Source organism: Phocoena phocoena, chromosome 18 (assembly GCF_963924675.1).
Source record: "Phocoena phocoena chromosome 18, mPhoPho1.1, whole genome shotgun sequence".
Classification (NCBI taxonomy): domain Eukaryota; kingdom Metazoa; phylum Chordata; class Mammalia; order Artiodactyla; family Phocoenidae; genus Phocoena; species Phocoena phocoena.
Genome location: NC_089236.1, coordinates 72279620 through 72306813, shown reverse-complemented (window position 1 = coordinate 72306813; position 27194 = coordinate 72279620).

Sequence of the window (27194 nt, the reverse complement as noted above, 5' to 3'; positions counted from 1 at the left end):
TACCTAAGGAGACAAAAGACTTGTATGCAGAAAATTATAAGACACTGATGAAAGAAATTAAAGATGATACAAATAGATGGAGAGATATACCATGTTCTTGGATTGGAAGAATCAACATTGTGAAAATGACTCTACTACCCAAAGCAATCTACAAATTCAATGCAATCCCTATCAAACTACCACTGGCATTTTTCACAGAACTAGAACAAAAACTTTCACAATTTGTATGGAAACACAAAAGATCCAGAATAGCCAAAGCAATCTTGAGAACGAAAAACGGAGCTGGAGGAATCAGGCTCCCTGACTTTTGACTATACTACAATGCTACAGTAATCAAGACAGTATGGTACTGGCACAAAAACAGGAAGATAGATCAATAGAACAGGATAGAAAGCCCAGAGATAAACCCATGCACATATGGTCACCTTATCTTTGATAAAGGAGGCAGGAATGTACAGTGGAGAAAGGACAGCCTCTTCAATAAATGGTGCTGGGAAAACTGGACAGGTACATGTAAAAGTATGAGATTAGAACACTCCCTAACACCATACACAAAAATAAGCTCAAAATGGATTAAAGAGCTAAATGTAAGGCCAGAAACTATCAAACTCTTAGAGGAAAACATAGGCAGGACACTCTATGACATAAATCACAGCAAGATCCTTCTTGACCCACCTCCTAGAGAAATGGAAATAAAAACAAAAATAAACAAATGCGACCTAATGAAACTTCAAAGCTTTTGTACAGCAAAGGAAACCATAAACAAGACGAAAAGACAACCCTCAGAATGGGAGAAAGTATTTGCAAATGAAGCAACTGACAAAGGATTAATCTCCAAAATTTATAAGCAGCTCATGCAGCTCAATAACAAAAAACCTAACAACCCAATCCAAAAATGGGCAGAAGACCTAAATAGACATTTCTCCAAAGAAGATATACAGACTGCCAACAAACACATGAAAGAATGCTCAACATCACTAATCATTAGAGAAATGCAAATCAAAACTACAATGAGATATCATCTCACACCAGTCAGAATGGCCATCATCAAACAATCTAGAAACAATAAATGCTGGAGAGGGTGTGGAGAAAAGGGAACGCTCTTGCACTGTTGGTGGGAATGTAAATTGATACAGCCACTGTGGAGAACGGTATGGAGGTTCCTGAAAAAACTACAAATAGAACTACCATATGACCCAGCAATCCCCACTACTGGGCATATACCCTGAGAAAACCATAATTCAAAAAGAGTCATGTACCAAAATGTTCATTGCAGCTCTATTTACAGTAGCCTGGAGATGGAAACAACCTAAGTGTCCATCATCGGATGAATGGATAAAGAAGATGTGGCACATATATACAATGGAATATTACTCAGCCATAAAAAGAAATGAAATTGAGCTATTTATAATGAGGTGGATAGACCTAGAGTCTGTCATACAGAGTGAAGTAAGTCAGAAAGAGAAAGACAAATACCATATGCTAACACATATATATGGAATTTAAGAAAAAAAAAAGTCATGAAGAACCTAGGGGTAAGACAGGAATAAAGACACAGACCTACTAGAGAATGGACTTGAGGATACGGGGAGGGGAAGGGTAAGCTGTGACAAAGCGAGAGAGTTGCATGGACATACATACACTACCAAACGTAAGGTAGATAGCTAGTGGGAAGCAGCCGCATAGCACAGGGAAATCAGCTCGGTGCTTTGTGACCACCTGGACGGGTGGGATAGGGAGGGTAGGAGGGAGGGAAATGCAATAGGGAAGAAATATGGGAACATATGTATATGTATAACTGATTCACTTTGTTATAAAGCAGAAACTAACACACCATTGTAAAGCAATTATACTCCAATAAAGATGTAAAAAAAAAAAAGAAAGAAAAATTGTGCCCTGGACCACTGAATACCAAGGGGGTATTCCGTAAAGCCCTTTCTTTGTTTTCGTACAATTTGTCTAATAATTTGAATTATAAAGCACATGAGTTTTTTCCTCTAGTTTCCTGTTTGTTTTTCACATATATTATCTCTTCTCCTAAATAGTAATTCTTATTCTTCAAAACACATCAGGCTAACGATTCAGTGTGGCGGGGTGGAGTTTGGCACAAAATTACTGGAGACCAGTGCTTACAGGTGTGGCCCAAATTTGCTTTATGTCAGTAAAATTCCGAGTGGCATGGACATCTACACACTACCAAATGTAAAATAGATAGCTAGTGGGAAGCAGCCGCATAGCACAGCGAGATCAGCTGGGTGCTTTGCGACCACCTAGAGGGGTGGGATAGGGAGGGTGGGAGGGAGGGAGACGCAAGAGGGAAGAGATATGGGAATGTATGTATATGTATAACTGATTCACTTTTTTATAAAGCAGAAATTAACACACCATTGTAAAGCAATTATACTGCAATAAAGATGTTTAAAAAAATAAAATTCCTCCCTTGCTGAAAAGAACTAAATTTTTTCCCCTGGGACCTAAACCTGTCCTGCATGATCCTGATAAGACCTGATGTGGTTCTATACTCAAAGTAGAAATTCAGTGAATGTTAAAAGGCTAGCATTGTTTTAGGCTACAAGTTTCTTAAAATTTTTTTAGCAAATTTTATAAACAAGTTTGCCAATGTCAAGAGCAACTAATATCTTAATAAGAATCAAAATCAGAAATACCGTAGTTTCTTATTTCAACAGGTTCTACATTTGATCATTAGAGAGCAGTAATGTAAAATGTTTCTATTCTTTTTTGCTCTCCAAACTGATATTTGCAGCAGAGTTAGCAGCTGATAACAGAAAGGTTATGAAAATTCTAGCTAAAATTAAAGTGCCAAAACTGAATCTTCTGGATTATGAGAACTGATTGCCTCTATTACTGAAGAGGAAATGAAAACAGCAATAGAGAAATTTGTAAGTAGCAAGTCTCCCATGATGATGAGTACCAATTGGAAGAGGATAAAGCTTTTGAGGGAGAATCAAAAGATCTGTTGTGCAAGATTTATGAGGACTGTCTACTTATGAGACCCATGAAAGCCCCAACGCAAGAGCATTTGTTCTTGTAATCTGTCAAAAGTTCCAACATTGGTCCTGTTTGCTTAATTAATTGCACTGGAAAAAAACAAAGCCCTCCAGGTAGGAACTGGATGACATAATTCAGCTTGAGATGGGCGGCGGTTTTTTGCATGGCTGCACTTACTGTACGTGCAAAATTTCTAATTTGTAAGTGCCAGCAAAGAGATCAGACCTCCCTTCTATAGCAACTTTTGAATTTGCACAGAAGCCTTTATCATGTAGAAGAGAGGTATTTGCAGAAGCTTTTAAACTAATTTCATTTTCAAGAACTGTAGTAAATGAAATATAAAACGTGAGCCCCTTTGTTACTACATCAGTTACCAGTAAGGGTGCTTCCTTCTCCCTGGGAAGAAACATGTGGTACCTAGATGCCTTTTCACTTCATTTCATCTGTTGACAAAAGAAGTTTATGTTCAATCCAATAGTGAAGTGCTTCAAGGTAAAAGTTAAAAGTCAACCATTCTTGGTAACTGTGTACTTCATTTCATAGTAATGTGTTCATTCCACTTTTCAAATTACTTTTAAAACCTGGCCTCATCAAAGCCAGCAGAATCTGCAATTACACACTTAACAGAAAAAAAAAAAGACAAAGACAAAAACTAACTGCTTAGCAAGTCGCAAAGAATAAAATCCAAATCTCTTCAGCTAAAGGCAACTTTTCTGACAGACGGTCTTCAAGTAATCTTTACAAACTTTGCAGTTGATCGTTTATTTATTCCCTTTGGTTTTTCTCAGAAGATAGCCCCGTACTCACTCACAAAGGAAAAGAGAAAATTCCATGTTATTTCAGTTGCTTCTGAAATCACCCTGCCAGACAACACAAGCACACTTCACATCATTCACCTGAGAAGAACTTGACTATGGTGACATCAGAATCTCCCCACACTCCCATCTCTCAGCACCTTTTGTTTCGATTTGACCTGAAAAGCCCTTAATACAGATGAACGGCTCAGAGGGCAGGTTCTCCTTAAGGCAAGATTTTCCAGCCTGGGAGCTTATTTGACTCAAAATATTTATTTCCTTTCCTTTTTATACAATTATTAAGAAATTTTATTTCCCAATGAAGTAAAAGGTTAACTATAGCATATTAGAGAGTGAGGAATTGTACCCCCATGTTCACTGCAGCATTATTTACAATAGCCAAGATGTGGAACCTAAGTGTCCATTGATGGATGAATGGGTAAAGAAAATGTGGCATATGGCATTAAAAAAGAGACAATTGGGGCTTCCCTGGTGGCGCAGTGGTTGAGAGTCCGCCTGCCGATGCAGGGGACACGGGTTCGTGCCCCGGTCTGGGAAGATCCCACGTGCCGCGGAGCGGCTGGGCCCGTGAGCCATGGCCGCTGAGCCTGCGCGTCCGGAGCCTGTCCTCCGCAACGGGAGAGGCCACAACAGTGAGAGGCCCGCGTAACGCATAAAAAAAAAAAAAAAAAAAAAAAAAAAAGAGACAATTGTGCCTTTTGTCACAACCTGGATATACCTTAAGGGCATTATGCTATATGAAGTTAAGTCAGACAGAGAAAGACAAATGCCGTACGATCTCACTTATATGTGGAACGTAAAAACAAACCAAAGCTCGTAGATACACAGAACAGATAGTCAGTTGCCAGAAACACGGAGTAGGAGTGAAATGGGTAAAGGGAATCAAAAAGTACGAACTCCTAGCCATAAAATAAATAAACATGGCAACTATAGTTAATAATACCGTAGTGTACATTTGAAAGACGCTGAGAGTAGTTCTTGTACGTTCTCATCACAAAAGAAAAAATGTGTAACTGTGTGGCGATGGACGTTAACTAGATTTATTGTGGTGATCATTTTGCAATATATTCAGACAAGGAATCATTGTGTTTTACACCTGAAACTAATAGTGTTATACATCAATTATATCTCAATAAAATGAAAGAATCAGGAATTAGTAAACCTAGGTATACTTAAAGGTACTTATGGAAAGAATCTTTTAAAACATTAACAACTTTGTTATAATACACATTTGATTTATAAACTGATTTTTTGACATTTTCTTATCCTCTGTTTGCATGTGAAATTAATATCTCTACTTTTCAAATATCAAAACCAGGCTAACTAAAGAACTATTGTAGAGTTTTATGGTTATAGGAATATATTGTTATTGCACTTTGCCAAGACTATTACACATTACTGGAGACGTCATAACAAGAAACAAATTGCTGGGGAAGCTATTAACTATTTAGTATTTCTAGCCCATATGGAAATACTAATATTATGTATTCATGAAGATATGATAGGTATGTTTAGTACGAAATTAATATTCTCTCCATGGAATGGTTGGGTTTTTTTGGTCTCGCTTTTGTTTTTAGCATTTTGGCCAAATTCTCATAAGTACCAATGTCTTTCAAAGTTAGCACAGGTAGGTCTTCCTCATGATATAATGTACTGGGGAGACTGCATTCCAGAACAATTGATTATGGTTATGAGAGCTATTTCAACAGATTGGCTGACCCATCAAAGAAGGAGTATGCCAAGCACAGAATGGTAACGAGGCATTGCTCAAGGGGTGGCCGGCTTTCGAGAAATTCTCTAGGGTTTCATTAGGGGCCGCACACTCACCACTCAGAATCATCAGACTCCAAGGCCTGTTGAGCCAGTCCTCAAACCTAGATGCAGCCTGAAAGAACTCAAAGCAGGCTGAAGGGCCATGATCGAATGGGAAGCGTTGGTGTCTGTGTGTGTTTGTGTGTGTGTGTGTGTGTGTACAGCCTCTGTGCCTACATTTGCCAGAAGGTAGAAAGAATCAGAAGAGGTGACAAGTGAGCTACACCTTGAAAAGCGACTCAGAGGATGTCTTATGAATAAGGAGGGAAAAGCCCTCCTGTAAGGGGGGAGTGAGTGGCATGCAAATGCCCAGCGGTCTGAGCAAACCCGCTGAGTTAAAGGACAGCAAGATGTTCACAGCGGCTGGATTGTAACGTGAAGGGGAAAGCTGTGGTGTAATGTCCGTTTCTCCCGGGACAGCTGATGATTCTGGAGGACCATCCTCCAGGACTGGCTTAGAGATACCAGCCAGGGCACGTGACCCTTTAGGGCCCAGAAGGATGGCCTCGGAGGGGCAGAATGGTATAATGTCGGCAGAGACTGTGGCCCAGATTCTGGAGCAGATTGCCTGGCTCTGCCCCTTTCTGGCTTTGTGACCTTAGGTGTTTTACTTACTCATCTGTAAAATGGGAATAGTCAGAGCATCTGTCTTAGGGTTTTTATAAGGATTAAATGAGTTAATTATTTGTAAGGCATTTTGCAGGCATCAGGCAAAGAGTAAGCATTACTTAAGTGTCTGGTAAATAAAACAGTGCTTGCGGCAATTAAAACATCAGCTCTGGGCTTCCCTGGTGGCGCCGTGGTTGAGAGTCTGCCTGCCGATGCAGGGGACACGGGTTCGTGCCCCGGTCCGGGAAGGTCCCACATGCCGCGGAGCGGCTGGGCCTGTGAGCCATGGCCGCTGAGCCTGCGCGTCCGGAGCCTCTGCTCCGCAACAAGAGAGGCCACAACAGTGAGAGGCCCGCGTACTGCAAAAAATAAATAAATAAACAAACAAAAAACATCAGCTTTTTATCAAGAGTACTTGCTCTGGATTCCAGGCTTGAAGAGAGCCATTTTTTACAAAAAGATACTTCAAGGATCACTGAGGTCTCCTGAGTCTAGAATCTTAACCCAATAACTTGCTCAAGGAAGAATTCCAGTCCTGACCCATGTATTTAATTGAACTGAACCTTATGCAAGAAGTTATGGGTTGTATCCTAAAGGTGGTAAGTACTGAGCTCCTCAACAGAAATTGAACATGAGCCTCTTGGCTTTAGGAGACAGGTAAGGAAAAAGACAGCAGATGGATGGGTCCCAGGCAGAGCCAGGAGAGAAGCTTCTTCCCTCAGGACTCTCTGATTATCCTTTTCCTCTCTGAAAAGAAATCATTCCTTTTTATAGGTTCTTCAGAAAGAAATACAAGGTTATTAAGAACATTTTTTAATTCACATAGCCCAGATATTTTGGGGTAACTGTGTCATATTACTGAGTTATGTGTCCAGATTGTATATTTTAAAAATTGCTGTATATATATGAGCAAATGAAAAATGAACTGTGAAATTCCTTATAATTGCAGCTGCAATCTCCTAAATGGAGCATTAAAAATTTTACATGAACCTCTGGGTGGCACTTTGTCTTCAACTTAAGCCTGTGTGGCATGAGAGTCACACAAACCTCATTGAGACAAATAGAAATGGGGGACAGTTTGCTAAATCGTTTGAGATTTCTATGGCAATCTACTGTCCTCTACTCAAAATAATGAAAAAGACAATATGCCAATTTCATCACATTAAAAGAAATGCATATATACATGTATATGACACAAAATTCTGACTTTTAAATTCAGTCATACTAATGAAAAATATGTCAGGACCAGCGTCTGTTAAAAATTAATTATTGTAGTTAACAATTTTAGAATAAAAATCTCTTTCCAATGTTTACAACTTAGAGACTTAACATTTCCTTAAGATGCAAATTAATTTGAATGTCTCAGCCTATCTCTCCGCCACCCCAACATCATTCTTCCCTAAATAAAACTTTACCTATAAAAATAATGGGTGAGAAAACCTGGATAAAAGATAACTTATATGTATCAATAACTTGGGCTGGATGGAAACCATGACAGACTTTCCTATGTGATTTCTGGAAAAAACAACTACATCCAAAGATGCTCCCTTTAACTAAATAATAAAATTTCTTTTGAAAAACAATAAGAAAAGGAAGTCAGGAAAATAAAAAGAAGAATGCTTTCTATAAGAGACTAACAAAAGATGTCTCATGTCACAAGTTATATTACCTTTCAATACAACTGTGCTCCCTAGTGGGGACTTCTGAAAGGTAAATTTTTTAGAAGTTCGTTTCATGTAAGCATCACCACATATGCCAAATGATCCATTAAGGATACTCCATTATAGCTTAAAGAGTTTTCAGTTAAACACACAGGGTATTGTGGCCTAAGATGCTAAGAAAATACACAGCTCCGTTTCCATTTGATGTAACTCTACAGGAAGATATTATCCACAGAACATCTGCTGCATTAAGGCAAGCATTTATACAATGCCTTCAGAACAATTTTGAAGATTCTGACCTCTCTGGACCAAAGTCCATCTGTCTTAAGGTTTTGGAAAGTTGGTCAATTCTCATTTTCACACATGAGATCTGTGTATACAGAGGGTGCATTGCAAACATGCCTAAGGACTTAAATTATATCCTTGTGTTTCCTCGAGAACTTTCTACCACCAAGCCAACCCACCCTTCTGACCCACACCTCCAAGACCTTCTGTCTCGGGTCTCTCTCAAGCTGGGAATGTCAGAGATTAGAGTATGGACTGTTTGAACTTACTCTGAGTTATTCTGCTCTCTATGTGCCATCCCACTGAGAGTCAAGGGTCCTGAAAACACCTTTGAGCCCAGATTACATAAGGAGTGTCTGCATGCTTGGAAAGAAAACCAATAGCTGCAATTCACTGAGAACATCCTAGACTCCAGACACTAAGCCTGCCCTGAGAACGTTCCGCCACGTGAGCCCCTGAAGCCTGTTCAAAGTCAGTGGTGCAAAAATATCCCCAGGGGATCTTGAACAAGTGCAAAGCCAAAGATGCAAAAGAAAGTTTAGACAGCTTACTTCTGGAAAGTAGAGTTCTCCCACATGGTCCTTTATGTTTTGCTTTCTTTCCACTCATTTGCTCGCCATAAATCACCAAACTCAGTTACGCAGGATGGAAAGAATGCCAAGAACCCAACTAGTCTGAGAGAGATCGGGAGTGATGTGAGGGGGCTATAAGGACCAGGGAGGACGTGAGCCCTTATCTTTAGGATTTTCCATAAAAGTGGAGGCAGGGAACGAAGGCATTCTAAGTGGGTGATGGCAGGATGAACAAATCTGAAAGACAGGAATTGCCATGGAGTATTCAAGCAACAGAGAGCACGCCTGCTTCACCGGGTGGAAGGTCTGTGTCGGGGATCATTGGGGTGGCTGGGGCCAGATAGAAAAGGTTCTTGAATGTCAGCCTAAGGGAGCTGGAATTTAGCACACAGAAATGAGAAGTCATTAAAGGCTTTTGAGATCATGAAAACCACATTTCAGGAAGGCTTATCTGATAATGATGTGCAGAAGAGATTTGGAGGGACAGGGTGGATTGAGGAAAACTGGAAAACAGGAAGTATCAACGTGCCCTCAGCCAAACCTCTGCCTTTAGCTCCGTTTGGTGACTTGGTGTCAGAAGGAGAAACCCAAGCAGGGGATAAATAAAGAACTTCCCCCATCCGTCTCACTGTCTCCCCACTCCCCAGGGCTAATCCCACCCCATCCCCTAGAACAAGCACCCCTGGGAGAATCCCAAGTCCAGCTCTGTACTCCTCCTCTCTTTATTCACTTGCTGAAGACATACAACTAGATAAAGAGAAGCCTTTCCTTTTAAGGGCACTGGATTCTGCTTAGCTGATAAGGACCCTTTAAGATCGGCAAGTCCTCACCTGGGACAGGGCCAACTAAATAGGTCTGAATTGCCCTGGATAAAAGGCCTCAGTCTACAGAGCCTCCTTATCAAAGCTACTAATCTTTCTCAGTATTCTTCAAGCTGTACTCAGCCCTACTGAAGTTTTCTCCCACCTGCTTGTCAAGTTTGAGGTCAAGTTTGAGGTCCACAATGTTGCCAAATGCCAGGTCAGACTTGCCAGTCTCATTCTAAGGACAGCACACCTCTCTTTCCAGCGAGACCTGTGCTGACCTCAGCTTGCTTGACCTTAACTTGTCTCTCTAGCACTGCGGGTTTCCAGTGACCATAATGGACCTGACCCACCTTCTAATATGGGTGCAGTCACCTAAGGAAGTAGCAGCCATCCAGTCATAGGTGGGAAGGAAAAAGGAAGCTTCCATCAAAGCATCCTCGATTTCTCCTATCATACCATAGTGAAAGGGCTAGAGTCAAATCATTCTAGAAGATAAAATGTACAGATCATTTCCACGGGGTCTTGTGAAAGTCAGAATCATGTCAGTGGAATTCAATCTTAAAATGCCTTTGTGGCACTGGTATTAGGTAAAAGGCCCAGAAACTCATAGTGATTATGTGCACAGGCAAAAAAAAAAAAAAAAAGAGAGACAGAATGAAAAAGAGACTTCTTTGCTTTTCCTCTTTCAAAGAGATGTAAATTGGGTCATTGAAGAAAAACTCAGAATGCTGGCTCTCAAGAAATCTTCATCACTAAATTCAGGTCTATTCATTTCTTTCCTGTTGTACAAATCTGGAATGTTTTTTTATAAAATATTTACATCCTAAATGAAGTTGAGAGAAGGCAAAGAACAGAAAAATGGAATTGTTAATGAAATGCAGTGGAAGATAACAAAGGTACTGAGGGACTTTGTTCTATTTAGGCACCTACATAAAATACTACAGCCTAAAAGTAAAATACCTATAAGCAAACGCAACCCAAAGTCCTGAAAATGCAGATGTGTCTGACAGTGATACCCAGGGATGTATGATGGAAGGTCTGAGTTTGTTCTTTCATTAAACAGTTATACCTTTAATAACAGGAACTTATTAAAGTTTAAGGAGAGATAATTGAGATCAGTCTTGAGGACCAGAATGAGTTTGGCAAGTGGAATAAAAGAAGAGAACATTTCTCATAGAGAGAAGAGAACAAATTAAGGCCTAGAAGCATAAAGGGGCAGGAAGCCACTTTCAACTCTTCTTAGCCTGTGTTCATTCCAGTGGAGGTAAATGACATTTGAAAAGTATAAAGAAATGAACAAAGGTAAGGAATTTTATAATTGCTTTTATCCTTTGGAAGCTGAATTTGTACAATCTGTATTTCATTCTAGAGATACCAAAAATAGTATAGCATATAAGTGAAACAAGTCAGAGAAAGACAAATACTGTATGTTATTACTTATATGTGAAATCTAAAAAATAATACAAACTACTGTATATTCAAAACAGAAACAAACTCACAAATATAGAAAACAAACTAGTGGTTACCAAAGGGGAGAGGGCTGGCAGGGAGGGGCAAATTAGGGATATACGATTAACAAGTACAAACTACTAGGTATAAAATACATAATCAAGGAAGAATCAACATTGTGAAAATGACTATACTACCCAAAGCAATCAACAGATTCAATGCAATCCCTATCAAACTACCACTGGCATTTTTCACAGAACTAGAACAAAAACTTTCACAATTTGTATGGAAACACAAAAGACCCCGAAAAGCCAAAGCAATCTTGAGAAAGAAAAACAGAGCAGGAGGAATCAGGCTCCCTGACTTCAGATTATACTACAAAGCTACAGTAATCAAGACAGTATGGTACTGGCACAAAAACAGAAATATAGATCAATAGAACAGGATAGAAAGCCCAGAGATAAACCCATGTACATATGGTCACCTTATCTTTGATAAAGGAGGCAAGAATATACAATGGAGAAAAGACAGCCTCTTCAATAAGTGGTACTGGGAAAGATGGACAGCTACATGTAAGAGAATGAAATTAGAACACTCCCTAACACCATACACAAAAATAAAGTCAAAATGGATTAAAGACCTAAATGTAAGGCCAGAATTATAAAACTCTTAGAGGAAAACATAGGCAGGACACTCTATGACATAAATCATAGCAAGATCCTTCTCGACCCACCTCCTAGAGAAATGGAAATAAAAACAAAAATAAACAAATGGGACCTAATGAAACTTCAAAGCTTTTGCACAGCAAAGGAAACCATAAACAAGACAAAAAGACAACCCTCAGAATGGGAGAAAATATTTGCAAATGAAGCAACTGACAAAGGATTAATCTCCAAAATATACAAGCAGCTCATGCAGCTCAATATCAAAGAAACAAAACCCCAATCCAAAAATGGGCAGAAGACCTAAATAGATATTTCTCCAGAGAAGATATACAGATTGCCAACAAGTACATGAAAGGATGCTCAACATCACTAATCATTAGAGAAATGCAGTTCAAAACTACAATGAAGTATCACCTCACACTGGTCAGAATGGCCATCATCAAAAAATCTACAAACAATGAATGCTGGAGAGGGTGTAGAGAAAAGGGTACCCTCTTGCACTGTTGGTGGGAATGTAAATTAATAAAGCCACTATGGAGAACAGTATGGAGTTTCCTCAAAAAACTACAAATAGAACTACCATACGACACAGCATTCCCACTGCTGGGCATATACCCTGAGAAAACCATAATTCAAAAAGAGTCATGTGCCACAGTGTTCACTGCAGCTCTATTTACAATAGCCAGGACATGGAAGCGACCTAAGTGTCCATCAACAGATGAATGGATAAAGAAGATGTGGCACATATATACAATGGAATATTACTCAGCCATAAAAAGAAATGAAATTGAGTTATTTGTAGTGAGGTGGATGGACCTAGAGACTGTCACACAGAGTGAAGTAAGTCAGAAAGAGAAAGACAAATACCGTATGCTAACACATATATATGGAATCTAAAAAAAAAAAAAGAAAAGAAAAAGGTTCTGAAGAACCTAGGGGCAGGACAGGAATAAAGATGCAGATGTAGAGAATGGACTTGAGGACACAGGGAGGGGGAAGGGTAAGCTGGGACGAAGTGAGGGAGTGGCATGGACATATATACACTACCAAATGTAAAACAGATAGCTAGTGGGAAGCAGCCGCATAGCACAGGGAGATCACCTCGGTGCTTTGTGACCACCTAGAGGGGTGGGATAGGGAGGGTAGGAGGGAGACGCAAGAGGGAGGGGATATGGGGATATATGTATATGTATAGCTGATTCACTTTGTTATAAAGCAGAAACTAACACACGATTGTAAAGCAATTATGCTCCAATAAAGATGTTAAATAAATAAATAAATAATCTTACTATCTTCTCACCTGTGAGGTCTGTTCTGATCTTTCCAGGCAAGCAATGGTAGTATAGTAGTTCTGCCTTCTCCCTTCTTATAATTTTTGTTATCTTCCCAAGCAGTGATCACTCCTCTCACATCTTCTTGCTCTGAGGAGGTTAATTTAGAAATAACTCTTGACGTCTTTTTCCTTTTCCACAAGCATTCTTTCATTCTGGGCTTAATCCTCTTAGCCACTATTCTTTGTCGGTTATGGCTATTGAATAAATATTTGTAAATTTAAAAAAATTTTTAATAAATAAATTAAATAAAATAGATAATCAACAAGGATATATTGTACAGCACAGGGAATTATAGCTGTTATCTTGTAATAACTTTTAATGGAGTATAATCTGCAAAAATACTAAATCACGATGCTGTGCTACTGAAACTAACATAATATTATAAATCAACTATACTTTAATTAAAAAAATAGTAGGCATATTAGGGGCATTATCCCTTTGGTAGACCACAGAAAAACTTAGTACCCAGGTATTTGCTCCTGAACAAAAAGAATAAAACAGTGGAAACTTCTCCTTCTTCTGCTCTTTCACCAAGTCATAAAGCGCTCCTTAACTGACCTAAGGGTCTCTACAGAGAAGAATGGAGAACCACACAGGAAGAGTAGAAATGCAAAAGAGAAATCTAATAATTTCTTGAAACATTTTATCTACTACTCTCCCCTCCCCTCTGTTCAGTGGCTCTTAATGTTGCTAGGTTCTGGATTCGTCCAAGAACCGATGAAAGCTGTGGACCCCCTCCCCAGAAAATTGCACACGTTGGTCAAAGTTCAACCCAAAGAACAGAATCCACCTGGGAATTGTATTTTGTATTTTTCACCCACGACAGAACAGAAAGGCTCCCTGGATGGCAGAAAGTAAGTTAAAAAGCATAGAAAAAGAGTTAACAGAAAACAAGCACAAAAATATCTGCACACATGTAGCCTATCCAAGGGCTCCCAGCTCAAAACTTCGCCATAGAAATAGAGACCTTAAAACAACAAGCCCAGGATGAGATAAGACAGGGAACAAAGCACTCTGCATTAAGCACCGAAGAAAAACAGAACATGGTTATTCTTTCATGTCAACCTGTCCACCCTGCAAAAGCTGAATTGTACAAGCCACCCTGCAAAAGCTGAATTGTAAAACCAACAGGAGAATACAATCATGTGACTTGATCTTCAATTTCCTCATCTGCAAAGTGGGTACAATAATAAAATCGTACCCTATCTACCTGCTGGCATGGCTGTGAAGGTCACCATAGAGAACATATGTGCAAGAGTTCAGAAGCTCTCAAGTGGCTATTATTATTATGTCTGATCCAAGATATAGATCACCTTTAGGGAATCGATAGATACTTCTATAATCCACTTGAAAGGAAAGGCTATTACTACTGAAGTGCTCTAATCAATTAATAGTAAACACTGCATTCTAAAATTAGCTGCCTCAACGTAAGTCCACTAAATAATATCTGACTGATCAAGTAGCATTTCCACGAACAAATATCTATTAAACACGGGTGAATCTGAAGCAATGTTATTATTGAACCAGTATATATGGAACGCCAGATGCACCCAAATATTACTCACAGGAAACAAGCACAGGGAGCTGAAGTTCAGCCTCCTACTGGAAATGCACTTTAAACTCAAGAGATCCCATTGGAATTCACCACCCTCCCCTCAGCCCAAACTCCCTCCTCTCTCCTTTTCATTCTCACCATCCATAGCATCCCTGTCCACCTGGGCTTTCATCACTTTCCATTCCACTTCCCGCTCCTTCAACCCCCATATTCAGTTAAGCAGCAACTCCTGTCATTCAACCACCAGTTGAATGACACGTGGCTAAAGGCAGTGGTGTCCCAGACTGGAAGAAACCCGGATTGCTGAGCCATCACTCCAAGGACAATCACCCTGAAATTTCAGGGTTTACCTTAGCATAATCAAATGCGTAATTAAGGTCCAAAGATAATCAGTATATCTAACCTTAGATGATCTTAGAATAATTTAAGTTCAGACACCCCCTTCCCATCTTACACAACTATGCATCCTGATTTTACCACCCTTCAAATTCATGGCTATTTTTCTTGTCCTCCTCCTACTTACCCACATGATTGCCGTTCTTTCTTACATCTCATGCCTTTCTTCTGGGTTCAATCTTCTTTTTCCCAAAGTAAATTTATACTGATGTTTTTAATCAGGAGTTTTGTTGGTGGAAAACTACTCAGGCTTTCTTTATCTCTAAATCTCTTTATTTTGCCCTGCCTCTTGAGATATAGTTTAACTGAGTATAGAATTTTTACTAACTATTGCTTTCCCTTGGCACCTTGAAAATATTATTCCATTACATTCTAGCATCTATTTTTGCTGACGATAAGTTTTATGTTAGTTTAACAGTTATTCTTTTGTAGCTGAGCTATATCTTTTTCTCTGGTTGCTTTTAAGATCTGTTTGCCTTCGGTGTTTTGAAGTTTCATCAGGATGTGTTTACGTGTGGGCTTATTTATTCAACTCAGGATACACTGAATTTCCTAATCTGAAGGCATATGCCTATAATCAATTTTTTCAAAGTTTCAGTCACTAAGTCTTCCAGTATTTCCCTTTCCCCTCCTTCTCTTCTTTCACTCTGGAACTTCTACTAGAAATATGTTGGACCTTCTAATTCTATTGTCCACATCTCTAAACTTCTCTTTGTTATATTTCTATCTCAATCTTTCTGTACTGTATTCTTGACAATTTTTTTAGATCTTCCAGTTCACTAATTCTCTCTTCATCTGTTCACTAAAACTGTAGCTCTATCTGGACTTTATCTTACCCTCTGAGAATTTTATTTCAAAATCTTTTTTTTTTTAATTTCTAGAAATTCTATTTTGTTCTCTGTCAGATACATCTGGGCTACTCTGATAGTCTTGTTCTCATTTTGATAACTTATGCATTTAATCGTGCTGTAGTTACTGTCTGATACTTCTATCACCTAGCCTGCTTGGAGCCGAAGCCTGTTGTTTGTCTTCCCTGCTGACTCCTTCAGGAAGAACTGTTTTCTACCAGCTTTGAGTCCCAGTTCCACAACTGAATAGGCATGTTATCTTGGGTAAATTACCTAACTAAATTCAGTTTCCTAGTCTGTAAAATGGAATTAGGGACTAATTCCTGTTTCGGAGTATTGCTGCAAGTGTTAAATGAGGTCATATGTCCATAGCCCTTAGCATAGAGACTCAGCTCTAAAAACATCACTTCTGTTACCAGTGCTCAGCTCTGGATTCTCTCTAGTACCTACCACAATGCCTGCTACTTGTTGGTACTCAGTAAACGTCTGATAAAAAAACAAAAAAGTAGATGAAAAAATTGAAAGTTAAATCAGTTATGGCAAACCTTGCTATAAAGAATTATCCAAATACTAGTACTCCTCCGGCTATAAATGCCTAACTTATAAATACCTCAAATATTCATTCATTCATTCTCTATACAAGAACGACCACTGTTCTAGTGATGCGATAAATGACAATGAATGATACAAAGCGCCTGCTCCCATGGGGTTTGCATTCCAGTGGGGAGGATCTGACACTAGATAGAGCATTTATTAGATAATTGATTGACAGATAGATACATAGGAAGCAAAAGGGGAGGAAGGAAGGAAATAGATAATGATTAAGGCTTAGTCAGAGAATTAAACTAAAGTGATGCACTGGGAAGTAGTTGGGTTAATACTTTAGATCTGAATGGACTTACGCTAGAGTAACACTGAGCTGAGATCTGAAGGATAAGAGAGGACCAGCCATTTGAAAAGACGAATCAAAGCATCCAGGCAAATGTGACAATGAATGCAAAGGCTTTTAGGGAGCAGGCTTTGCTCTTTCAAAAATCACAACGGCTAGTGTGTCTAGAATGCAGCCACATTAGGGGACGATGGTCTAAGACAAGGTCAGGGAAGTAGACATGGGCCATATTATGCAGGGCTCTGTACACCAGGGTAAGGAATCCGGAGTTTTTGTCATCAGTGCTGGGAAGCCATTGGAGAGTTTTGAACAAGAAAATATCATCTGAGTTCCATTTCCAAAATACCACACTGGCCGATCGATGCTTGAGATGGAGAACTGTTTGAGCAGATGCCAAAAAACAAAACAAAACAAAACAAAACAAACAACAACAAAAAATGAAAGCTGGGCAGTTGCATCCTTTTTTCCTGACCCCCAATCTACCCTGAAACTGCTGTCACTGCCACCACTACTCTACCATCACCACCAGTGTCCACACACAAAGCTCTGGTCTCATAAGGCCATCTGGTGACCAGATTCAGAACTGTTTGATCCTGTAGCCTCTGAAAACACCCACATCTTCCCAGAAAAATCCCCCAAAGTCTTCTAACTTCTCAAATCAAACTCTTTCCAGTCCTACATTTAAAAACATCTGTTATTCAATTTAGTTATTTTCTTTCTTTCTTTTTTTTTTTTTTACAAATAGAGAGCAATAGGATCTTTTATTATTTTTCACTGTAAGTAAAACAAAGTCTGGACTAGGCTCTAATGTCATAATCTTACAAGGCTATAATTTTATTAGTGAAATTTAGTATTAATCATAGTAGGTTTCATGGGGGGGACAAAATGAGCCTGAAGTTATTCCTCCCCTTACAAACCACTTACAAACACTTCTAGAACATAACTAAGGGGTAACCAAGATAATTTATGATGTTGCTTTACTAAAAAGGTTCGAAGTCAATCTCCTGCATGTATTTTTAGTTCAGAACGTGGTCCACATGTGTAATCATAACATCTGGAACAGCTGGTATGTGCCGAAAGAAGTTCATGATATTTTTTTTCTTTGCTTAAGATAGTAGCAGTTTGAAAGATGAAGCTTTGTTTCAAAGAGGAAAGCTATTTATAACTGGCAGTTGGCAACTGTTAAAGCTAGTTCTGGCTAAAATATATATATGAAACGAACTGCCCTTTTCAGCGGTGTAACGGTCAAATCAGAAAACTCTCAACTTTCTCCTGGCTAATACAAAGCAGCTCTTTTTACATTCATTTAAAAATATTACACCAGGGCCCTTTTGAGAGTATTTTTCCACTTGCAATAATGTGGCTAATTGCAATGATATAAGGAGACCTACTTTGCTACACTGATATTTTCTTGTCCGTCAAATTGAAAGATTTTAAAAGCGATGCTTACTCACTCAACTTTATTCAGGAAACTTTGATACATTATAGCAAGTCTGTTAAAAATTTATTTCCCTGGGCATAAAGAGCTCCTGCTGCTTTGCTAGGCGGAGCTGAAGCAATGAATTTTTACCCCAGACATGACTAGTTGACTCTTACTTTGGGGATGCTTTTGGGTCTTCCCACATCAAAGCGAGATCTGGAAAAGAAGTAGTAAAATTCCTCTTTGTGGGAAAATTAATTAACATGTGATTTTCAGTATCTGTTAGTGGATGAAAATAAGACAGGTCTGTTGAAAAGCACTGCACTCTTGGTAAAGACTTTTTTCTCCCAGCTCAGCCTTCTTGCTATCTTATCCCAAAGTACCTCCTCTCATGGGAATACTCTACATGAAATGAGTTAGGGGTCTTAGCCCTCTTCTTAGCAGACACTTGTCACAGAATCTTTCACCACCATCGGCAGCAATTAGCACTAACTGGTACCCTAGACAGCAGTGGAACAGGAAGGTCAGTGATGGAGTGAGCGGGCCGAACGAATTACCCTGTCGCCCCTGGAAGTGAACTTATCAGTTCTGTGCGGAGGTGCTCTGTTCCTGCTACCACTGCTGGGCCTGCGAGTTGGATGAAGGAGGAATTTATTCTCTGAGGCTGTCCAACAAGAGTACTGGGGAAGGTCAGGTCACGGAGTGGGTCAAACAAAGCTGTTGAATTATGACCACTAAGCAGCCATCACCCCAAATTACCTCACCCCTTCCCGTCTCTCCCTGTCGCTTGAAGTTTCCTCCTATAATGTTATAAATCCAGTCAAAAAGCAAGTGCTCTGTCAGCATTTTTCTCTCCCGTCCCAGAGCCCACACTGTTTATACTCATTGCTGTACAACAAGATCACTCGGAGGCTGGGAAGAGACGTCATCATTTGTCTTAGCTTTGCTTCCCTATATATTCATCCTCCCTCCTTTCAGGAGACACAAGGAGGGATGGTGTAAAAATAAGGAAAGGAAGACCTGTGCAAAACTTTCCCTTTGTAGAATAGTCATTCCACTAAGTGCCCTTGTGTTTTGTCGTTCTAATACCTTCACCATAGCTACTTTAAGCCAATGGTTTGAGAAATCCTTGAGCGAATTGTCAAGGAGTAATTAATAACTCTTTCCTCGGCTACAAGTAGCCACCAGATGACTTGGCACCACTCATAAAACAGCAGAAGGCAAAGGAATGTTGGCATCCTGCCACCTCATGAAAATCACTCCTCCATTCCACTTAACTCAGATGCCAGCACTTTCCTGAAGGCTGAGAAGAGAGGAACAGAAAAGGGAGTGGGCATTTGATTAACAACATAACAAATAAACCAGAGCACCAGCGTATAAGTCAGTGCCCTCCCGCCCTCCTAAAAAGAACAATACATTTGAAACTCAACCCAAACTATTCACTTTCCACCTTTGCGTTACCTAGAAAACACTTCTTATCTGAGTTTTTAAGCATTCACTTGGAAAAAAGAACCAAGAAGAAATGGCTGACCTAGAAATCATTCAGCCTTGCAGGGATGCCGGAGCCCAGACATTAACCAAAGCCAAGAGGGACCTTTCAGGACCATTTATAACCAGATCAATATGTCAACTAGTCTTGCCCTCAACTCACTCAAGCTTTTGTTGGAATTGAAAGATTAGCCCAGAAAAGAACCTGCCAGAAGAAATGTATAGGAGACAAATTTGTTCTGCTTATCTTCATTTGCCTTCCTCAGAGGAATCCAGGATGAAGTTAATGAGGTATCTGGCCTGGACATCTTTTATTCTCATCCACTGACAAAACACCTGACAATAGAAAATGTTTCGCAGCATTTGTGAAATGAAAGAATGGGTAAATACCTGGATGGTCATTTACAGGCTAGTAAAGGAATAAACTTTATAGCAATTAACCGAGCTCATTCCATTCAGCCAAACTGATGCTCTTGGCTAAAGCCCAGAATTAAAGTGCCTGGAGCAAAATGAAAAACGTGTAACACTAGCTAGAGGGTGACGTTCTTTCATTTATTCAATCAACAAACATTTATCAACAGTTAGGGTGTGTCAGCCCCTGCACTAGGCACTTGGGCACAAAGATAAAAAGCATCGACTCTGTGTCAGTCAGAGTTCAGTTTAGTTGAGAGGGTAGAGATGAGAACAAAGAATGACAAAGCAGTGGGGAATTGCTCTCCTCGGTTACATCAGGAGGGTCCCGGGGAAGGGGGCTACCAGCCCTGGGAAGGTGACTGAGGAGGGACATTTGAGCTGGGCCTTTGGAGAGTGAGCAGGAAACCAAGATGGAAAAGGAGGATAGTGTTCCAGGCTGAGGGGGCAGGCGGAAGAGAAGGAAGGGGCTCCTTGGGAAGAGAGAGTAGTTGAGTGTCCAGTTCATAAGGAAAATGAACAGGGTAGAGAGAAAAGGAGGCAGAAAAGGTGGAAAGAGGGGAAGAAAAGTTGTGGGGACTAAGAAAGCATGTGGGGTGGAGTGTGGGTGACCAGGGCCTGTGTGCTAGCGAGAAAGAAGTTTGGACTTGAGTCTACAGGCCACAGGGTACCACAAAGGAGTAAAGTAGGGGAGTTAGAAGCTCAGATCAGCTGGAGGACAATTTACCTAATTCGGTTGGCTGGGTCAGTGTCCCTTTGTTCCTGTTCACTTCCTGGGTGTCCTTCTGGAAGTTTGAATGAGTGAATGTTCGCAGAGAGATTCTGTTTTTTTAAAAAACAACACAGTGTGGAAAATAGGTTGGAGTAGAAGAAAAAGTCAAAAAGACCACTTATGGCTATTTCAAGGGCAATACTTAGGAGATAAAACGGATAAGCCTCGATGACTAAACGATCTACGAATTAAGAGAGAAAATAGACTTGAAGATGACTCAGAGGTTCTAGCGCAGTACTGAAATGGTTGAAGAAATGCTTATCAGAAGAAGACTAGAACCTCTATTTTTCACTCCAAATAAGAGGCACTGGGCTCTCAACATAGATTCAAGATTTTCATCACTGTGTTGAACTATTACATGCTTAAAGGCATAGGCCAATGGCAGGTTTCCCACCTGTGCCAGAAAACAGCAAGAAATACTTTGATCCTGACAAGCCTTACAGAGATCAAGGAAAGTATTTTCTTAAAATATTGCAGTTTAGCAAAGGTATAGTTTTTGTTTTCTGTGCCTATGGTGCATGAGAAAGCAAAGGCGACGTTTGGAATTAAGGATGAAAATGCATTTCAGTGATAAAGCCCCATGTTCATTCATTGCTAAATTCCTGATTTTAAATGCAATCTCAATTTTACTCTCCCCTGAGAAAAGCACGCATTTGTTTCTGTATTAAAGTTAGAGCTCAAAAACCTGTGCGAGGTCCAGAAACAACAGACAATGATAGAAAAGTGAACCATGTTTCGTATGAATATGAGACAGACAGTGGCAGTGGCTTGTCTGGGCCAGGGTGGCCCCTCCCTCAGTCCTCCTCTGGCCCAGGCCTTGGGGACCCAGACCTGGGCATTTTTCATTTTCCCTTTGGCACCCAGAGCACAGGCTTTCAAATATGCAGACAAATGGATGGACATAGCTATGCAAATAGTCTCTTCCCTGTTGCGAAATGTACCTGAAAATCACATTTTCCCAAGCTTTCCCTCAGGCACTTTAAATACTCAAAACCAGGTAAATGTTTCAATTTACGCTGAAGTTTGCAAGTACTCCACTATGTAGGACTTTTACTCAACTCCAAAAGGAGAAGGGTTTTGGTTTCTTCTAATTATAAGCCAATTAAGTATAGTTTTGCACAATAAGGTATTTCATTTGGTTTTTGTTCTGTATCAAAGTGACACAGGAAAATTATTACTACTTCCTAGCTGGTTCTAGCCATTGGTTTTATTTTTTGTTCTTCCTCTTTCTTTTCTCTTACAAACCCCGGGAATCAAGGGTAAAACACGTTTTAATAATATTTATGTTACAAATGTAAACACAGGGAAGTCAGAAAATATTTTAATAAGGTTTTCAAAGTCATTATAATTCATCCAAGCTGTTCTCATGCAAAATCCTATATTCTTGTCCTGTTTTCTAACTACATAGTTTACTGAGGAAAGGATAAGTGTGGGTAACCCCTGTTTGCAAAGAGAATCTTCATTTTTAACTTCTGTTGACTCACATTTGTAACCCAGATAAAACGAATGACTGAATTGTTTTACTTATACTCACAGGGAAGGCTTCATTTTTCTTACTCTATTACTTGGTAACACCTATCAAGATAGCTAATTGAATTGACTATTCATAATCTACTCTACCTCCTCAAAGCCATGTTCTACTTCCCCTTTGGTTTACAATCTGAAACATACCAAAGATGACCTGAAGCGTGAGTGAATTTAAATCCCATATGAATTGTGCCAGCTTTTGTATTTTGCCTTTACATTCAAGAAGAGCTTTTTTCTTTTTTTTCAACTCCCAGGCCACCAAACCCTTTTATTAATAAGCTGCAATAGAGTGAGATTAGTAACAATGATAATCATAAACATCTCTGTTTATTGAATACAACTTGGTGAGCAATGGTGTCAGCACTTTTTATCCACTTACCTCGATTAACCTTCACAGGAAATGAAAGGTTCACTGCTCTTTCTCCATTTTTAGCCTGGTGGACCTGGGTCTGGGCTTTGGATAGAAACCTGCCCACTTCCATCCAGTGAATAACTGGTAGATTCCCTCAGGTGAGGGGTTCAGAAGGCCCCCTGAGTGTCACGAAGGACTGACTGACAGACTTCACATTATGTCAGTGGAAAGGGGGAAACTGCAGACTCCAAGCTGGGGATGTTTCCCAGTTTCTGTGAAATCGAAGGGGGTAGGAGGGGTCAAAGTGTTGGAATGTTCTAGAAATTGTAAAAGCCCAGCCCCCCCCCCTTCCCCCTGAGTAGAGGGGACCTCCTCTGTCCAACTCCACACACAGCCTGTTTGCTCAGGGGACATACTGGGAGACAAGGAGGAGGGAGCTCATGTGCACAGAGGTGCCAGCCTTCCCACCCAATTTGGGGCCTGCAGGACTCCTGGGGTCTGGTGAGAAGCCTGGATTTGGCATTTCTGCCCTGTTCTGATTGCCTGTTTCATGACCTTGTTTGCTGCCCAGGTCAGAGCAGCTCCCTGAGCCCATCAGGGGGTTGTCCTTCCTGCTTCTCCAGTCACACGATCCCAAGTGACATTCCAAAACATTGCTCCAGGGTCTTTGCTTGGGTTGGGGGGGAGGGTCAGCATATTTCTGTGCATCCAGTTCCCTCTCCTAGCATGAAATGACGGCAGCCCTCTCTTTCTGCAGCCCACCAACATCACCTCTCCGGGAAACTGGAGCCTGGTTACAATTCTGGGACACACTTCCAATGGGATCAGCAAAAATCAAGTAATCCTTCTCTAATTCCTCTGTGCTATTTTGGACAAATTGACTAACCCCAATGCATAGAGTTCCCTTGTTGCATCTCTGGATCCATCGAAGCACCCAGGAATGCTGGGGGGGCGACACATTCTGGGTTACAGAGGAGGACCCTGACTCCTCTGGTCTTCCCAGACATGACAGCTGATGGGAGGCCTTAGGGACCAGTCCCCTGCAGAGGCGTTAAGAAGAGCTTTTTTCTGACTTCTCATATAGAGACGGAAGAAAACAAAAAAATGGGCCAAACTAAGCCGCCTGCAGAGTGCCCTCTAGTGAAAGACCGAGGATGCTGCCTTCCAACCCGGGTCCTGCCCTGACAGGATTTGTTAGGGGAAAACCACCTCGTCTTCCTGAACCCTGCACAAAACATTTTAAGGATCTAACTCCCAATGCAACAGATATCTTGACATCTAATCACAGCTGCCTGGTTGTATTACTGTTACACTATTAAAATTCCAAATCAGCTTATTAGTGTATGCATTTCTTCCGTGAATAAAAACAGGAATTCTAACAGAACTCTCCTTAAGTCGGTAACAAAGCCGGAAACCATCAAGATGATAAGGCACTAAAACCTGGGGAATTCATCTTTAAATTGCTATCAAAGGAAAGAAAAACCAAAAGTGTGGCAGTCATTCAATGTAGCAACAGCCTCTCCTAATAAAAACCAAAATGCCATGGGTGCAGATATTGACCAAGACAAAGGGGCAAAGTTATGTCTATTAAAGATTATTCATCTAAGTGGCCATTTGACAAACCTTAGCATTGTGAGAATGTTAGGTAAATTTAAGGTTTCACTTTGTATGGCCTGTTTCCACAAAAGATTTGAAATAGTTCAAAACAAGATAGTATGGTAAGATGATCTATTGAGAGAAATAATTTCTCTAGAAGGAATTGAAGTTAGAAAATAAAAGCTTTTCCCCCATGACATTGGGAGGCACTACGTGCTACTTTAAAGCTGCATTGTCAATGGAAATATGGCTGTGAGTGGTGTCTACAAAGAACTAGACACAGAGCGCAGACCCCTGGGAACACTGGCAAGGGCTTCCATGACCCCCTAGGAGAGGCAGTCACTTCCACAAACCAGCAGGAGAAGCAAAGCCCCACAGATGGTGAAAAAGCACTGTTTACTTAAGTAGTAACAGTATCAGCTGCCCTGGACCAAAAACTCTTCCCACTTTTTCCAGACCAAGCAAGCCTCTGGAGTTCTTGAACAATACAAAGAGTAGAGCCATCCTAAGATTAATACAATGCTCTTCACTAACCCTAAAGACTGAGAATACCTGTGTGTTCTTAATCTATTTTTAAAGTGAGAAGTATAATTTTTTTCACACCGATATTGTGGTTCATGTCTGTTTTCATAGTAAAATATAAACAGACCTAGGAAATTCAACTCAAATAAGAAGTGGACTAAATATGCCAGCTCTAGCGGTCAAAATGGCTGTCTTTGCCTCGATGCTATTTTGAAATGATCAGGTTGCACTGAATGGTAAGTAGGATTTCTTTTAAAAGGGAAAGTTCCAAAGCAGGTTTATTACTGTGACTTACCTTGAGCTTTCTGAAGAAAACATAAATGGTTGTAAGAAAATATTGAATGTGGCTTTCAAATTCCCTAAATGAATCTACATATATAGGAAAAATGTCTAACGTCAGATAGGAAGATCACATTCCTTCTTGACCCTTCAGCTAGGAGCCAAGTTCAGGTAGGTACTTATAATTTCTCATCTCCTTCAGGTGGATGACCGCTCCCTACCTATTACTCAACCCTAGCATGGGCTTGAGTAATTTCATCGGTTAGCAAAAGGGAAACATTGGACTCTGACCTTGCAAAGCAAATAATTCTTTGAGTTTATGGCATATAGGAATTTCCGCAGGAAATCCCATACTCTCCCTGGGTGGGCCCAGACATGTACAGCAATGCATTTCACGACTGCATTTCCTGTAGACCTGAAGTCTAAAGTCAGATTCCTAGAAGCAAGATTTCTTGATTCCTTCCATATCTATGAAGTACAGCCACTGCCTGCATTCCATTGTTAAAGTATTACGTTCAGAAAAAGTGCTTTCCATCTAGGTCAGACCACCTCCGAGCACTGCCTCAAGTCTGGAAGACCACAATTTAAGAGGAGATATTGAGTAATTGGAGTATGTCCAAGGAATATAATCAAGATTCTCAAAGTAATGTCAAATGGCACATGATTGAAAAAGCACTGGAAATGTCTGGCTTGAAAAGGACAGACTGTCTCATGCTTCTCTCATTGCAGCTTTATAGAAAAGCCTTGTTTTGTGTGGAGAGGCTTATTTTTTGTTAGATCTAAGAGGCAAGCAAATTTCAGTTCCATATAAGAAAGTACTTTCTCATAATTAGAATATACTGCATTTTCAGAAGATGATTTCACACTAAATAAGAGGTTGGACTCCTAACCTCGAAATTCCAGGTTCCTAATCGTCTATATAGCTGGTTAGTTCTTTTTAAAATATGTATATATATATTTTTTGGCATGAGGATTCTGAATCATTTCTGGAGTCAATAGTTTCTTCTAAAGCAGCTCAGTCAGACAAAAACACTTGATTTGATGCCAGTAGGTACGATTCCCATCACCTTACAGATGGGGTAGTAGGTAAAACCAAGAAGGCATGGACTTCAACGTTTGACTTAAGTTCAAGTCCTACTCCACCATTTGTAGCCTGTTGTGACCTAGGTTACCTAGCTTAACCTCACTAAGCTTTCATTTCCTCATCTGTAAAATGGGATAATACTATTTAGGTACACGACCCTCGTAAGAATTAAATGAGATAATGAATATAGGGAGCTTAGCGAAGTCCCTGTGGCTCAAAGAAACCCTTCAATAGAGGGCAGCTGTGATATCAGACAACTCACAGCCCTTCATTGCCCCTGCACCTCAAGCACTGCACTGTTTGAAGATTTTCCACATGCATCCTAGACATCCACATACAGAGGAAGGTGGGTGGGGAAAGGGAAGGACAAAAAGTTTTGTAGGCCTCATCCATACACAAATAAATACCTCTGAACACACACACATTTCTTCTTAAAAACTTTTTTTTTGGTGTAACTGTGGATTCACGTGCAGTAATAAGAAATAATACAGAGACATCTGATGTAGTCTTTATACATTATACGCCTTTTAATGTCATGTTATTTTCTTATGATGTTAGGCATTGTTGTCTGGTATTTTCCCTCCATCCAACGTATTGACGCAAAAAGTGGAAATAATAAATGTTGCTGAAAGCACTGAGAACCTGGGTGAGTCTGTGAGTCACTGTTTGGGGCCTGTGAGTCACTGTTTTTCCCTTCTCTCGACACATCTAGCCCCCGGTTGAGTCTTCCTGTCTAGGTAACCTGCCCACTGCTTTGTGGACAGCACAGTCCCTGTCCTAGGAGACTGAACTTCCTGGATTCTTGGAAAATGGTGGGTTTTTTTGGCTTGTTGAGCAAAGGGTGTGGTTTGTGTTGAACATGGTAATATTCCAATTTCTCTTGATTAATCAATTAATATTCCAGTGCTGAGGTGAGGTAGTATGTTTTCTTTCTTCCCACAACAATTAATTAATCTGTATTGGCTGAGCCCCAGAGAAAATGTATCCTAGGATATATCTGAGGTTGGTTTCAATACAGTTGGGGGCTTTCAGGTGGAA